The sequence below is a fragment of the Polyodon spathula genome, unplaced genomic scaffold, assembly GCF_017654505.1.
Source record: "Polyodon spathula isolate WHYD16114869_AA unplaced genomic scaffold, ASM1765450v1 scaffolds_769, whole genome shotgun sequence".
NCBI lineage: Eukaryota > Metazoa > Chordata > Actinopteri > Acipenseriformes > Polyodontidae > Polyodon > Polyodon spathula.
Window position 1 is genome coordinate 46,998 of NW_024472257.1, and position 17,640 is coordinate 64,637.

Here is a 17,640-nt window from a genome sequence, read left to right on the forward strand (position 1 = left end):
GAGTGAGGGGGGGGGGGGGTTTGTTCTTCTTCTTCTTCTTCACAGAACACCTGAGTGGTGAAGACTGTCTAAGACTCACAGGGGCTGGCAGCAGTGCTATCCTTATATTTCTAGAACTTCACACCGAATTCCAGTCAAGTCGTTGTTGAAACATGGTGCTGCCTGCCAAGCTGTGATGGTTTGTGGTTTCTAGCGTGGTGGCGAGGGCTTTTTGTTGTGCCCGTTTCAACCCTCAAAGTAAAGCAGTAGCTCGAATATCCATTTACTACCAGCGGAGAAGGACTGGGTGGGATGTTGGTCGAGCATGCGTGCTTGCATCATCCATCAAGTGGGGAAAATGGAAATAAAACATAATAAACTTTTTTTTTTAATAAATAAAAAAAAAATCTAAATGAGTTTTGGGAAGGAGCGGCTAATCTCTGCAAAAAATAAAAAATACATTACTGATCACGGAGAGCAAGTCAAAATCCAAACCCGCATTAGCACAGGTGCCCCCCCAATCTCAACTCAATTCTGCACCAAATTTTGCATTAGCAAGAAGGCATTAAGTTATCCTCTAGTACAGTAATCTGTCAAACCTGCATGAAATGGCTGCTTCAGAGTCAATCTGAAAGCTGTCATTTTAGACAGGTGATATATTGGGAAATACTGCAATACAATACTTAATCAGAATACCACCTCTAGACAGTTGGTCCTGAGCAGTGAGTATTTAATACAGGATTTCACTGTGCATTTGTAGGTGTGTGTGCTTGGTGCAGTGCTCCAGTAGGTCACACTGAACACTAACCAAATCTACAGCGCGTGTGTGTGTGTGTGTGTGTGTGTGTGTGTGTGTGTGTGTGTGTTTGCTTGCTTGGTGCAGTGCTCCAATAGATGTCACATTGCACTTTTTAACCAAATCTACAGCACAAAGCAGCAGCTGCTCAGCCAAGCCTTTACTCCAGATGGGTCTGTCCTTCGCTGGATGTATCAACTCCAGCACCAAGCGATTGTAATGCAGGGACCCTCCTCGCCTTTATACCTGGCCAGCGCTTTCTTGGCAAAGAAGGGAGAGCTGCACAGGCTGGCATCCTGAAATCGCTGCTTGTGATTTAAAAGACCCTCCTATGAAGTGTACAAGAGTAGTTACCGTCACCATATGGAGAGAATATTTTTTTACAACAGTTTGCGTGAACTCTGGGTGGTATTGTGAAACTGCCCTGCCACAACTTTGAAAAAACATACATCCATTATAAAATAGATAGATAGGGAACCTATGCAGGCAGTGACCCAAAAAAACACTCTTCACAAGATACAGGCTAGGAAATCAAATACTGTGAAAATGGATCCTGTCTAAAGTATTCATTTAACACAAACAAATTGCATTGCCAGATTACCTTCACTACAAAGAGAGTCTGGAAGCAGGCTGCAGTGGGTTGATGTGACAGATGTAGGCTTGCTGCTGGCACCAGGGCTACCCTAAGGGAGACATACCATCAGTTATGCAGCGAATGGCAGGATGTCATGCAGGCACCTTGACTGAGTGGCAGGACCACCCAGAGTTTCATCACCCAAAACCAGCCCAGTTTCCTGCAGCCTCGCCCCTAGCTCTCTGAAAGCAGGCTTCATGTTTCACAGCCTCTGTAGTATATCATCCCAGGGCTCTTGCAGATCAGGGTCCCCTGCTATCAGAGGGCTGCTTGAAGGATGCCGTACAGATCTGTGGAACACGTCGCCGGTTTTGTATTAATGTTTGCAAACGAACATTTGGCTGGTGTGCACTGGAGCGAACCCTTAGTAACATTGTCTCAGCTCCCCCTCCCGTCTCCTTTCTTTTATCCTCCCCCTAAACCTATCGATGTTTCTGCAGCGCTGTCATGACATCACAAACGGGTTCTCTTGATCAGATGGGTTTTAAAGATTCTGCTTCAGGTATCAAAACAAATTACCCTTCTGTTTTCTGTCAATGACAGCTCCTCACCACTGAGGTGACAAATGCAAGTTCTCTCTTCGCATTAGCACTTATATTATTGGACTTATGGGAAGATAAAAGATCAGAAACTAAATAAATAAATAAAAAAATAAAAAGGCAAAGTGATGGATGTTTTACCTGTGTTACAGTCTGATCGATATGGAACTGTAATATGAGATCAAACTAGCTCTTCTGAGCCTTTGAGATAATATATATTGATAATAAGCCCCACAGTACATTACCACTGTTTTGGACAGATTGAAAACTGTTTTAGGGTGAATTTTACACACTGGAAGGGAACAATCTTCAATGGCAAGCAGCTGTTGTTCTGCTTTTGTATCCATGGGAAATATGCACTTTGTATCATGCTTACCTCTGACTGTCCATGCTTTACCAGGCTTACCTCTGACTGTCCGTGCTTTACCAGGCTTACCTCTGACTGTCCATGCTTTACCAGGCTTACCTCTGACTGTCCATGCTTTACCAGGCTTACCTCTGACTGTCCATGCTTTACCAGGCTTACCTCTGACTGTCCGTGCTTTACCAGGCTTACCTCTGACTGTCCATGCTTTACCAGGCTTACCTCTGACTGTCCATGCTTTACCAGGCTTACCTCTGACTGTCCGTGCTTTACCAGGCTTACCTCTGACTGTCCATGCTTTACCAGGCTTACCTCTGACTGTCCATGCTTTACCAGGCTTACCTCTGACTGTCCATGCTTTACCAGGCTTACCTCTGACTGTCCATGCTTTACCAGGCTTACCTCTAATTGCCCGTGCTTTACTGTGCTTACCTCTGACTGTCCATGCTTTACCAGGCTTACCTCTGATTGCCCATGCTTTACCAGGCTTACCTCTGACTGTCCATGCTTTACCAGGCTTACCTCTAATTGCCCGTGCTTTACCGTGCTTACCTCTGACTGTCCATGCTTTACCAGGCTTACCTCTGATTGCCCATGCTTTACCATGCTTTACCAGGCTTACCTCTGACTGCCCATGCTTTACCAGGCTTACCTCTGACTGTCCATATTTACCTGATTGTCCATGCTTTTACCATGGAATTCCAGTCAGCTTTTATCATAATTACAGTCATGATTGTATAACTGAGAGCTGTCTGACCTTTTTCAGATGACTAGACCACACTAGTGTGTTTTGTTCTGTTTTTGCAAGGAGACAAATGATGCACGCGAACATATTAGAACAATTTTAAAAAGCGGAAATCAGATTGGAAAAAAAAAAAAAAAAAAAAAAATAAATAAAAAAAATCTGCACAGATGCAAAACCATGCAAAAAAAAATAAAATAAAAATGATGCCTTGAGGACGATTAGAAACAGGCAGGTAATAACCGCATATCAAGGATACACATTAATAAATAATACCCAACACTTCTGCTTTGTTTTTTCAAGATGTTTCAGAGATCTTTACCCGAGGCTAGCGCAGCGGTTTTAAAACACATCCTAGATTTGATCTTGTTAAAGGCTGCATCAAATATTGATCAGTCTGGGAAATACTTTTAATAACCTCCAGTTCAGGCACACACTGACTGCCTTTAAGCCACGGCCCACTGCTGCATAAATCATAATGGAAAATGATCCTCACTTAGAGTACACCACTGCTGCTGCCTAGCAGGTCTTGTTATAGATCAATGTGTAACAAAGACACACGATGACTCCTGTATCATCACATTCAACATTCAAGCCGCCTGCCACCAAGTCAAAATGCTTTCGATTCCAATTGCGTGCTCTCAAGATTGCTTTCGTCGCTGCTGCATTCAAACTGGTTTCAAAAGCCGATGCCAAAAGGATTCTGTTAACTTCCAATACGCATCGCAGGGAAAGCAAAACAGCTTGGATTAACGCTGAATGAATGCATTTCCCCGTCTGAAAAAGAATAATTACTTTCAATACAATTTTTTTTTTTTTTTTTTTTTTTTGCTAAATTAAATAAGCAATACAATCCTGATTAGAGAGCATAATATTCTGGCATCATATAAATTCAATTGCACAATTATCCCAAGCTAATGCCCGACAATCTGAAACCGGTGAACAGCGTCTTAATTGATATTTTAAACACCTTACGATTTCTTATTTTTGCGGCTGGTGCTGTCACCTTATTATCTAGACAGGCCAGTAGGAATGTGCTGAATTGCAGCTTTGCATGAATGCTGGTGCAGAATGAGGAGCCAGGACTTCTCTCACACTCACTCACACACACACACACAGACACACACACACAGAGCTTGGCTTTGATTCCCCAAACTTTGAAATAAACGGTGCAATGAAGGAAACTGATTGCTACGTCATGCAGATACACCTCAATGAATGAAAGCATCAGGACTGCAATCAGTTAGAAGGCTTGATTTCTCCCATGGGAAGTCACAGCAGGCTGGAAGAGGGCTGCCAGCAACGTTTTCCAGATCTGTGCAGCTTTATATAATGTGCTCCACATCCAGCCCAACTCGAGCGTGAGGTATATCCAAGCTGTTCAACCTGGTTATAAATACACACATAGAATAACAGAGTCCAGATTTCAAACAAAATGGCATGCTTCTTCTCTGTAGCAACGTCAGCACAAGCCAAGGGAGACAAAGAAAGAATATATAAAAATTAATAAAATCCAGTGCATCCATATACACAGCGCTCCGAATCTCCTATAACATCGAGAAGTTAGAAACGTGTCTAAAGTCAGCAGTACATCGAAGTATACCCACATGCAATGCGAACGGTCTGTCCGAGACTGGTAGCGTATGATAAAGGTTTGGAGAAGATTCAAGCGAGTTGTTGTGTTTACCAAGTCCAGTGTGACAGGGAGGCAGACAGACAGACATGATCAGTGTATAAGAGTAAATATAAAGAGTCAGTTGGAGGAAGACCCCGGTACGGTACCAGATGTTTACACAAGTCAGGGGATGTGTCTTTCAGCCTCTCAATACTTGAAGTCTTTGTCACCACATTCAACTCAGTCCAGCCATGCTTCATTTGAGTCAGACCTGGATATGGTCCGAGCTAAAGACCTACAACCTTGAGGTTTCCAGCCCAGTGTCTAAGCATTCAGATAAACTCAAGGAACACCCCTACAATTACCTCGAGGGCATCACTGTGCATAGAGCTTTTTGGGTCAAGCCTTCCTAGGGACCTACATGTCCATGTGTTTACTGGGAGACTACAGCGTCCCAGAGAACTGTGTATGATTAAATACAAAATAAAAAAAAAAAAAAAAAAAAAAAAATCTACAGGAGTGCCCGAGGAAGAGAAGGCGTGATCAGCGCACATGTACAATGAATGCCTGCAGATATCATTAGAAACACACTCCACTCTTATCCAAGTGTTATCCTTTAACTAGATTTATCAGATGAGCATTCTAAAGCAATGCAAAACTAAGAAAACACCTACTCTCTCTAATAAAACAATGCATGCCTTGCAAAAAAAATCTAGTTTCTGAAGAAAGTAAAAAAAGGGTTGGATTTGTCTATGATTAATTGTCTTCAGAGAATGAGAAACCCGAAGGTACTGTTCTAAAAATACCTGCATTATCCCCAATGTGGTGCAGCTGTGACAGCGCTTTCTGCAGAGGTGTGCTTTTCCAGTGTCATTTATCATAAGCAGACCTTAATAAAAAGCTTGCAGCTCTGATGTTTCTATATTGCAGTGAACACATGCGTATCAAAGCAAATTACTTAGATTATCTTCTTCCTTCACTTGTTTTTTAATATACATTAGTCTTTCTCTTGCATTAAGTCCTCTCGAGATCAAAATCATCATAAAATACTTACCATACTCTTTACCCAAAACAGAGATTTCTACTTTTAATGTACTTCCATTTGGCTCTGGCACACTTTTAAAGCAGTCTCAAAAGACAGAGGGACACGGATGCAAGGGGGCATGCAGACTGAATGATCCCTCACCCCCCCAGATGTAAATTCAAAAGCCCCAAAAGGATACAAGACATGCTATGGAGCAGTTTGAATTTCCCATTGGACGCGTGGAGTCCGCGTCTCTTCTAAACGTACCCCACAGCGTTGGGATGCTGGAGCGTTTAATTAGCCTTGCAGAGCTCCCCCTGTCTGTCTGTATAAGGTTACCCCGGGGGCTAGACTACGGGAGGGAGCAATAACGGAATCGGATACAGCTGACGATGCTTCCAGATAATGTGAGACACTGAGATTAATTACAGGAGGTGCTCAAACAGCAGCAGCAGCAAAGGAACAAAAACGAAACAGGCTGATGGGTTTACAACTGGAATGCACGTCTGGACCCCTGTAAAGACAGCAACAGTGCTTGCGGTACGTTATCATTACTCATAGGTCCCAAAGTCATCAACTGGAATACTGGTCCAGGCTACTTGCTGTGGATCAGCGAAGGAGGAGAGGGGGGTTTGGGGTATCCCCCTTCCTGGAAAAAAATTTGAGACAAGGATTGATCTGAGCTAAAATTATTAAGATGACATTTCGAATCAATGAGAGAAAAACAAAACAACAACATTAGTTAATTTACAATGATATAAATCTGCAACTTGAATTAAGAACCCTTAAGGAACGGAGCGTACATACAATCATATGTTGATAATGACAAGCTTCGGTTTTTTAAGTCATCCAAAACAGTTGAACTCTGTTTCTACATTCGTATGCCTATTCCGACTAGTCTTGTGCTGCGCACTGAGGCCAGGAACCAGCCAAGACTGACCTCAAACCCAATCTTACATGCGGGTTGTACAGTGACTGTCGTGGGTCTGCTTGTTTTCTTGTTAATTTGCAGGGCTGGTCTGTGAAATGCAGGTCACCAGTTACTTTAGACCCCTTTTTGCAAGGATTCACAGGTATTTCATGTATAGAATAACTGTAATGAAGGAGATTTATAGACACATCTTTCTGTCAATGTATTCAATCATACAGTGTACACAGAGGGTACACCATGAACATTCACAGTTCTATAGTTATTCCATGAATGAAGATGACCCGATTCTCCGATTCGAAAAGAAATGCAGGACAAGCTTGTCCCAGAAAGCCACTTCTTGAAGAGGCAAGTTGAAGTGAAGCCCAGAGTCTGTATTGCAACCCAGCACGTGTCTTCCAGTGCAGGATCAGTACCGTGGGCGTCAGGGCCCGGCTGTATGGAAAACCAACCCAACTACTCTCCAGCTGTTATCAGCGCCTTTCTGTTCTCAATCTCTTGAGGCTAGGGTCAGAGTAGGCCGGATGTCATTAATCATTGCCATGGCGACTGTGTTTCTATTGGACATTTCCATAAATCAGTGGCCTATCAGACCTCCCGGCTGCTCAAGCCTGCATTGTCATATCCCTCCACCCATCACAGCGAGATAAGATTATCACTGACAACCTTGACACAGACTGAACAGCAAACAGTCCGCCGAAGAAAAGAACAGGTTATTTTATTTATTTATTTATTTATTTTTAGATATTTTATTTATTCCCCGTCTTGAAAACTAGCCTCATCGTGTCTTGTCAAGCCCTGCCCTTTTCTTTAGAAGGAATTGCCTTTTCAAAAACCAATTTGTCAAAGCAGACGATCTTCCGAAATGCCATGACAGGCGCATTGAAAGCCTTGGCATCTTTATCAAGAGATAAATCAAAGGATATAAAACAAGTCTTAGGCTGAGGAAAGAATAAATATATAAAGTCATTAAATAAATAAAACTATACCGTTGAAACATGTTAAACATATGCAGCCTCCATCAATTAACCTTCTGAGACACAGGGCAGTAAATCTGGAGTGCAATTAAAAAAAAGCTCATTCATTCAATCAGCTCCTGGGGTTTGTGAGAGTCGTGATGACTAACAGCATATTCACTGGAGGAGTCTGTCCTGTCTGCAGAATGCAGCAAAACCGACACGGAGCAGGCAGACGACACGACAAGGCAAGGCTGGTCACAGCGAGGTCAATACAATATTGAAAAGCATCCCAAACATCTTTACTTTACACTCAGATAAGTGCAATACAAAGGGTTTGTCCAATAAACAGGTTTTTACCTCAAAGACAAACCCTAGGTGTGTAACAGAGCAGAGGCTGGGCGCAAACCAGGGATCCTGCAAGCAAGTGTCTTAACTGCAATGCAACTGCAATGCAAAATATTTATTTAGCAGATGCCTTTATCCAAGGTGACTTACACAGACTTGGTTGTGTGAACTATGCATCACCTGCAGAGTCGCTTACAACGTCTCACCCGGAAGACGGAGCACAAGGAGGTTCAGTGACTTGCTCAGGGTCACACAGTGAGTCAGTGGCTGAGCTGGGATTTGAACCCGGGACCCGCTGGTTACAAGCCCGTTTCTTTAAACGCCAGACCCCACAGCCTCCTGTATACAAATGATCAGATGAATACTGCAAGGCGTTGAGAAGTGAACAGCCTAGGAAAGAAACAGTTCTGTGGGTTTGGATAGCAGGGGTGATCTCCGCAGCAGTCGAGCGAGACAGACTGCATTAGACATCCTCATTACTGATCCCCCCGCGGGCACAGCAGCAAAACGATTCCGGACCAACATTCATACAAAATGAACATCGCAGGAGAAATATCCCCTGCAACGACACCTAGGTGGACAGGAGAGGTATTGGACTGCTATTGCAGGCAATTACTACAGCTGCTCAGGGGCACGGCGCTGTCAGGGGTACCCCAAACTGTGAAGCTGCTGTCGGATTAATATGCCCGCTAGCCTGGCCTGGCGCTGGGGCAGCACAGACGAATTTCTGCTCTTAATTTGGCCAGGCGGTTCTCAAAAAAGACCCGTCGCTAATGAAAACCTTTAAACCAGAGATCAGAAACACTCCACAACCCTACGGGGGGCACTGAAGCAATGACAGCAACCGGGCGGCTTGCCATTCTTCCTCAGCATATAGTCCAATAAAACCTGACGCACACAAGCCGAGCTTTCCTGGTAGCCGATGTGGATCTTAACAGCTGCAGGTTTTCAATAAGAGTTTGCGCTGGCGATTCAAATGTAATTAAGTAACTAGCATCTCATTTATTAATCCATAGGAGATATTCCTGTTTAAGTTTGTGGACGGAGCTAGTGTGAATACAAATACAAATGCGGATTCTATTAACTCTTTCATGCATGGCAACCTCATATGGGGATGGATTTAAAAAAAAAAAAAAATAGTTTTTATAAGGAAGAAACAAATGAATGAGAGCCTCATATCGATATAAAGCAATGAAAAAAAAAAATACAATGAAAAAAGATTTATTTTGTGCCCAAAACTTTTCAACATTTCGTTGAAAATGTTATCCTGGAATTAAATCTTGGAAATTCGCCAGGGCAATCCATGCAGCTATTGCTATCAATGTGTCATTTGAATACACAATCTGAAATTCTGGCTGCTACTAAGAAAACCAGCAACAGCCAGTTAAATAAAAAGACAGCACTGCATTTTACTCATAAAAACAGACTTCAAATAACTCAGGAGTTAAAAGCTTTGCAAATAAAACCCTGCGATTAAAAAAAAAAAAAAAAAAAAAAAAAAAAAAAGGCGAGAGGAACCATCCCGTCTAAAGCCTAGTTTCTTTTAAGTGGAAGAGCAACGACTGAAAATGACGAAGAAACCCGGCAGCTGTTTATCTACTGGGAGCAGGAACCTGAGCAATTTCTCCTCGGGGCAGCTGTGTTCAGAGCCACGAGTCTTGCATCACATTGTGACAGGTTGCAGCCTGGTCACGTCAAAGCTGCCCGTTAGAAACCCAAAAGGACAGGCTGGACCGGGTCAGCTGAACTGAGGAAGCCCTTTTAATTACACAAGCAAAAAAAACAACACATTCTTTCAGTGCGTCGCAAGCATGGCTTCCATCCTACAGCTCCAGACAAAACAGCCCCATCACTTCGAACCCAGAGGGCAGCGACTGACTTGGACAACAAAGAAGAGGCTGGAGTTTGGAAAGGAGGGTTTCTTGTTTATTTTACAACATAAATAACAGAAGCTCACTGTAAATACACTAAGTTTAATCTTAGCGTAATTATAATAAGCCAATACAAATTTACTACATTTCCAGTCTTGTTAGTTATTATTTGCTATGTGAAATACATTTTGACTTGGCTGGCAGCCTTATTCAATAGTCTTGTATGTTTAAATGCACTTTGCTAATACGGTGCTTCTCCAGCAATAGCAGTGATAATAAATCCTCTCAAAACTATGAAGCTGCGGTTAATAAGAATGAATTGTCAGAGTCCAAACAAAATGGTCATTAGTTGTCGCCAACCCACCGTATTCAAGGGCAGTACAGCTCAATGATCCGTGGTACCAGAAGCACAGGCAGGCTGCTCTAGAGAGAGAAAACTAACACTAACCCTCTTGTGATCTTTGTGGGGATTAAAGTTCAATTGTACCCTGCCAAAATTCCACAGACCGCTTGTGAACTGGTGACCAGAACAGGAAACTGAACGCACACACACACACACACACACACACACACCTTTACCAGTTTGTTACCCAGCTGGTCTGTAGATTAATTTAAAGGATGCTGACAACAACCACATTTCCTGCTTTATAAACGCAAGCCTAACTAGTGTACTGAACCACGAGAAACCACAAATGAGAAATCAACCAATCACTGTTGAGATTTTGTCATGATTCCAGTATATGTTATCTTGTGTATAGCTCACATAACAGAACGTTTAAAACACTTGTATATACTGAACAGCGGTTCCCGAGTACATGTTTCTAATAAATAATACACTGTGTGTGCGTCTCTTATTAGAAACAGAAGCTCAATCATTTCACACAGCTTGAGCAGGCAGGACTGCACACGATGACATCACTTATAAGATGACATCACTCATAAGACACACCTCTTATTAACACACAGCATGACCGGCTGGAGATTAGCACTGAGCGGCTTTGTTTAGCTGCTGGGCTGCCCATCCAAGAAAGGCAGCCAGTGCCTGCACTGCGATGGTGGGAGGAGGAGAGAGCTGGAGCTAGCAGACAATGTAGGAGTCGAACTGCTCCTTATAAAGAAACAATAAGGGGTGTCTGGGATCTAAAGGGTTAAAAAGCAGGAGTGCTGGCCGCAGCTGGACTTCAATTAACAGGGAGAACACAAAAAACAAAACCAAGACCACAGCCCAGAAGAGGGAATGAAAATCACAAAAATTAGAGGGAGAAACAAAAACAAAACAAAAGGGTGGTTCTTTTCACCCCGTTATTTTTCTTTCCTTGCTGTCAACCAGCAGGTGCTCTCGAAGACGTGGTTATGGCAACAACATAAATGACAGATAATTGCTTTTGTGACAACATGCCAATTAAATTAGACTCAGCAGAAAAACATAATGACAATTTGTTATGCTCTGGTGAGCAATAACATACCAATCATAATTAAACGCTAGGACCGAAATAGCAAGCTGCTCGGCACCAAAAGTATAACCCTGTTTCCCTGTCTCTGCACAATATTACAGGCTTGGGCCTGACTGATTCCAGGAGGGTAATAGCATTAGAGCACAGCAGAAACAGTAGAGGTCATGTTTACTGAGAAATCCTTTCTACAAAAACACACAGAAATAAAAACACAGGAGGAATGGTTCGCTGGGTGCCATTTAATTTCCAGGTTTAGCGGTTTCAACAAAAAATGCTCTCCGCTTTGTTTTCCCACACAGAGTGCTATCAACAGCAAACAAGCACTGCCTGTCAGACACGGGCACTTTGTTCTTGGGATTGGTTCACGGCTGGGTTTTAACAAGACCAGCAGTAGCAGCAGCACTTTGATACTCTCAGTTTGTAACAGGGGAACGCACCAGGTAAAGAACAGCAAGATGAGCTCGGATCGCTCTTTCTTTATTTTTATATAGCGCCTTTCATAGTGGACCACCATCACAAAGCGCTTTACAAGATACGAGATTAGGGAGTGTGAGCTGCAGAGTCACTTACAACAACGTCTCACCCCAAAGACGCAGCACAAGGAGGTTCAGTGACTTGCTCAAGGTCACACAGTAAGTCAGTAGCTGAGCTAGGATTTGAACCGGGAACCTCCTGGTTACAAGCCCGTTTCTTTAACCACTGGACCACAATCAGGCTTTCAGGAGCATGCAACAAGAGGTTAATTATAAATGCTGACATGAGTTGGCATAAGCAATAGGAAAATAAAACACTTTCGTGCTTTAAAAAATGATGCCTATTGATTTTCTTGTCGTATGGATTATTTGTCTGTAAAGATGCATGATCAGGAGTTAATCTGGGAAGGCAGGGAAATGACAGGGTTTCACACGCTGATCTGGGCACGGGAGCACCGTGGGTGCCAATCTAGTCAAAGGCTCATTTTCAGCCTTGATTAGATTTTTTAAAAAGCAAGCTTAAGCAAAAGCCTGTTACATGCAATTTGCGCTTATTATGAAGCTATTTCGCAAGGATTAATTATGGGGCAATTATTTGGAATACTATCGTATGAGAGGTTAGCTGCAGGTGACAAACCGGAGGGGATCCAGCCTGCATTACCAGACTCGTGCATTTTAATACTGTTTGAATGAACCAGCCGGGAGTGTAAATTACATTGACCCCAACAGACACAAGCGAGGCAAACAACTGGAGGCTCTTTCAATTGTTTCCGCTATCAATTATGACAAAGCTGTCTATACAGAAGCATGCCACAACAGCACTGTAACATGCAGTGCAGTACCGTCTTAGAAACCAAATACTCACTCACTATATACATTGAAACTGTTTTCATTTACGATAGCAGAGTCAGACGCTGTTTGCCTGTGTTAAATATATCAAATGAATAAAGTTTAAAAAGCAGTATAAAAATGAGGTTATTTAGCACACGTTAGACAGACAGAGAGAACAGAGAATTCAGAAACAGCAAACAGCTCTATGTCCAAGGAGAATCAGGATCCAATGAAGGGAAAAACTGAAAACTCACCATTTGCATTAATTATCGACAAATGTTTCAGCTTCCGTCTTCAGGTAGCACAGGAGAAATAGCCAGGTAGACTGACAACGTTTAAAAGTTGTAGCGAACTATTAAAACAGTGAGTTTTCAATTTATCAATGACTTTTCTTCTTCGTTCTATACAGGGTGATTAGGAAGAGGGTTCAGCACCTCAACATACCATATCGTTGATGTGATTAATGTGCTTTCTAATCACCCTGGATATACAGACATGTGTTTTATGTATATAGAGCATGGGGACTGTAGGGTATAGGGTGAACCTGAAACGGTAGAGTTCTGTCTCCATGACGACCCGGAGGCCACACCCGCACATCAGCTCAGCACTATACAGCGACCGACTGGAAGTCGACACAAAACTGCTCGTTTTAAAACCTTTCCGTACAAGGAGAGTGAAAAGGCAAACTCTTCACTGCTTGCTAAGTGCACCCAACACGCCCAAACGTGGGCTGGCATTGCAGATACCTTGGCAAACTGTGCCAGTGTCTGGGCCATAATCAGATCGTGTCTGCTTCAGCTCCACAACAGAATGGTGCCCACATGATGTCACGTTCTCGAGAGGCGATTGGCTGTTTGGAATGGGGGGAGTGGCTCACTCAAGGAGTGGAGCTGGTCTGTGTAGAACACCCTGAAAAGACTCCTACAGACTGATCTCCACTTGATGCATGAATGGGGTTTGAAGAGGACTTCGAATATGTAGAAAAACCTGGGGGGGGGTGGTGGACCCCAATAAAGCCCATGTGTTAGCTAATCGGCTAATCAATAAAGTCACTATCATTTTATGCCAGTTATTGAAATGTTATTAAGTACAAACCAAAAACACAATTGCTTTTTTATAATATTAATCACCTCACCAATACTAAAAATCGCATTTAAAATGAACTCTTTAACTTGTATGTTGGTGTTTGATGTTACAGCAAATATGCACTTAATTCTACAACTGAAAACCAATCTAAAAATATATTACAGAAAACTGGAACCAGTTCAGACATTGAAAAGTTAACTGTGAAAAGAATGTATGAATTATATTTTACATAACAAAATTCAGTATTTTTTGTAACTGTAAACACTTTATATTTTCTGGCATTTAAAACAGACGGCCCTTGGAGAGAACCAGGGGACCTCGATGCCAGTCACCCGGAGCGCCATGTGACAACAAGCACTCCATCAACTGTCACTGGCATTCTTACTGCTATTACAATTATTATTTTGTTCATAATGGAAAATGAGCTCAATTTTTTTCTTTACTCCAACCAAGAATAATACAGAAACTAAACTTTTTTTTTCTGTGTTTTAAAAATACCATAAAAGCCCCCCTCCCTCCCTCCACGGTCTGTCAATCAATCTGCCACAGATGCTAATTTCCATTACCACACATACTGTACACAACGCTATCATGCGTGACCTGGCTGTGCTACTTAATGGAGACAGATTAGATAGCACTGCCACCTAGTGGCCGGGGCAAGGAGCGTCACCTCCAAATGCAGTCGAAACTCCCAGAGCTCCAGGGCATTACTCAACAGTGACAATCGATATCTCATCATTGGCAGCGCTCAGAACCTGATTGCTGGTCCTGCGAATTGCGAGTGCGTTCACTTTGGACAGCTAGAATCCCCCCCCACCTCCCCTCCCCTCAGAAAGCCTCGCAAGCTGCATGAGATCATTATTATTAATACCCAGGGTTAACAAACAAAGAGGAATAATGAGAGAGAAAACGTGACCTCGTCCATACACCCTTACCTGACCCGTTAGATTTCATTACCAAGACACGTTCTCGGGGCTCTCAGCAGACACCGCTGTACTCTCTCCAGTCTTTATTTTCCATTTCACCCTCAAGAAGCTCTTAAACTGCTTCACGCTGCACCTGTCTGAACCTCTGAGCATTCAGGGTCTCTGGATACTAGTCAGCCCTATTCTGATCTAGCACCAAATAATGAATCACAATAATAATAAAGTAATAGAAAAAAAAAAGATATAATAACAAAACAAAGACCGGCATCGACGTCAGTCCCTCTGCTGAAACCGAACCCTTGTGCACAGTACCCAGGCCAGGGCAGCCTGATAAAGTTCATTATAAAACCGGATGGAAACGCAGAGACTGCAGATAAAAAGAAGCCTGTCAAAAACACTGACAAACAAACACGTTAGTTCACACTTATACTGCAGAATGCAAGAGCAGTCAGTCAAAATGATTGACAGCGCAGCTCCTTATCAGCGACTGCGTAGATATTACACAGGCAATATAATTCTAAAGCATTTTTATAAATTTCAGGTGTTTCATTCAGGAGAGGAGCTATCCCAGTGACTGACATATTAATAATACTGAGACAATGATAACAATACAAATAAAACTAATCAATGCAAACTGTTCATTTACCTCCCTAAACAGAGTAAATTAAACAGCCAGACAGCCAGTTACATGCAGAGTGTTTTAACATTCTGAAGCTGGCTCTGGTCTTGGCTTTTAATACAAACTCTTCTGCCTGTGGCTTCCACAATAATCCACAAGCTTTACATCTTGTTGCGCTTCGTCTATTATGTTTAAAAACTGTACACTTACTCAGAATTCACTTACCATGTTACCAAAACTCTTCTTTGCACAGTGAAAGCACAGCAAAGTATAATAAAGCACAGAGCAAGCATGGTAAAGCAGTGGTAAGCATTGTAATACCCAGAGGCTTACGGTAAACCATATAAAAATAATGCAATGGTACAGTATTGTAAATGCATAGAATAACCGTGGCAAAAGCTTGGGGAGAACTCCATGAGAGAAGATCTACCATGCAGCAAAGACTGCGACGAGTCTGCAAGGGCTTTGCATTGTTCTGCCATCTGATGATCACAGAAACACACTTAAAACAAGAAGAAAGGACTCAGACAGGTTGACATTGTAAAACGTTCTCTTTTTAACAGGCACCCTGTTTGAAGAGACGGCGAAGGCCCTCCCTGCTCAAGGGATAATACCGTGCCACTCACAGTGATATTAAATGGCTGTTTTTGGCTCACACGGTCTCAGCTGGCAGTGTCTGTGAGGACGCAGAGCCACAGACGGTCAGCTTTTATGGCTGCTCTATTCCAGCAAAGGGAAGCAGGCGGTTTGCTCAATTGATCTCAACAGCTTAACAAGACACTTCAGTTTTTTTTTTCAATCAAAATGTAGCATGCATCAGACTCGATTAAAGTGGTTAAATGAATCTGCAGCGCGCCAAAGCTGACAAGGAGAATTTCCTTCGTACCGCAGCAGAAACCCAGGACCTTTCTCACTGCCACAGCGGTATACAAACCGGGCTGAAACGAGACAGGCTGGACTACCCCCAATTATATAACTTGTACCAACAGCTTCTGAAAGCTACACCCCACCGCTGTGCCGCACTGAATCACCACACACCGCTGCGCATTTCCAAGCTTCCAACTGGGTGAGAAGTGACTAAAAATGACTGCAGAGTGAGCACAATCAGAGGGGCGATACCTGGCTCTTTAATTGACGCCGTTAGTTCTTTTTAGGTAGCGTTTATCAACGCACTGCAGCGGACACAGGCTCTCTGTGCCATTTGAGAAAGCAAGACTCAGGGCCCGGAAATGAACGTCATTTTCATCTGCACAAGTCAGAAAGTCATGACGTCATCACTGCGGATGAACCCTGGGGCTACTAGGAGGGTTTAGAAATAACCACAAAAACAAAAAACACGACACAGCCATCAAGCACGTTCACGGTAAATCGAGAAAGCACAGGTGTGATGCAGGATTAGTCACTGCATTACTCAGGTAGGGTGCGAATACACACTGGCTGCTTGGTTGAAAGGAACGAGGGGTGTTAACAGCAGAACCTAAATATAGACCTCATCCCAGCAGGGGCATCGTGACAACTGCACCGCCACTCTCGAGTTACACAACTCTTATTACTATTATTATCACCACAAATGTGCAAAGAGTAAAACACTTGCAGAGGATCGTAAATTAAGTTGTTCAAAGAAATTGCTTTTTAAATGTGTAGTACTGTATTGATTTGATATATTATACAGAAGCAAGTAGCTGTGACAAGTCTCTTCAGTTACCTGGAGCAAACTCTGCCATAAAGTACTAGGACTGCTTATTTCTTTCTTTATTTTTTGGTGTTGTGTCCTTGTCACCTTGAAACGTTTAGCAAACACACAAAACGAGAAAACGATTCCAACAGCGCAGAACTGATGTGCTAACCATCATCACCAGCAGTGTCTTTATAAGCGCCATCGCCTCTTTGAAAAAGCAAGAGGCATTTTATTTCACGATGGAGCGGTCCGTTGTATTCCTCTGCTTGCAGAGAGTATCATTATTGTCTGTCTGCGCTTTTATAACCAGCCTGCTCACAGAAATTATTCTGCTTTATCCCAGACCAGATTGCTTTCCAGCCAATTGTGCTTCCCACTTTATCAAATCACAGCCTCCGTTATTGAGGGACATTGCATCAGGTAATACTGGGGCTGAAAAGGCATCAAGGCTGGAAACGTATTTAAAAGAAAAATAATGAATAACCAGAAGCAAACTGCAAGAAGGTCACTGTCTTGAACAGGAGGCTGGCATGAGCTCAGATCTGCCTTTTGTTGGGGGAAATAAGCTAAAGCCACAACAGGCTATTCAAACATGACAAATAGCAGCACTCTCTCTGCGTCGAGTGCCGGTGCTACAGCGAGCTCAGTGAATCAACAGCGTCTTTTCAAAGTCACATCAAGTGGCCCCGGGCTGTCCTTATGAAGGATATTGCTCATGCTTTTATATTTCCATGCCCTCTATAAAAGTGTTTTGTTTGGTGTGTCGTAACGTGACTA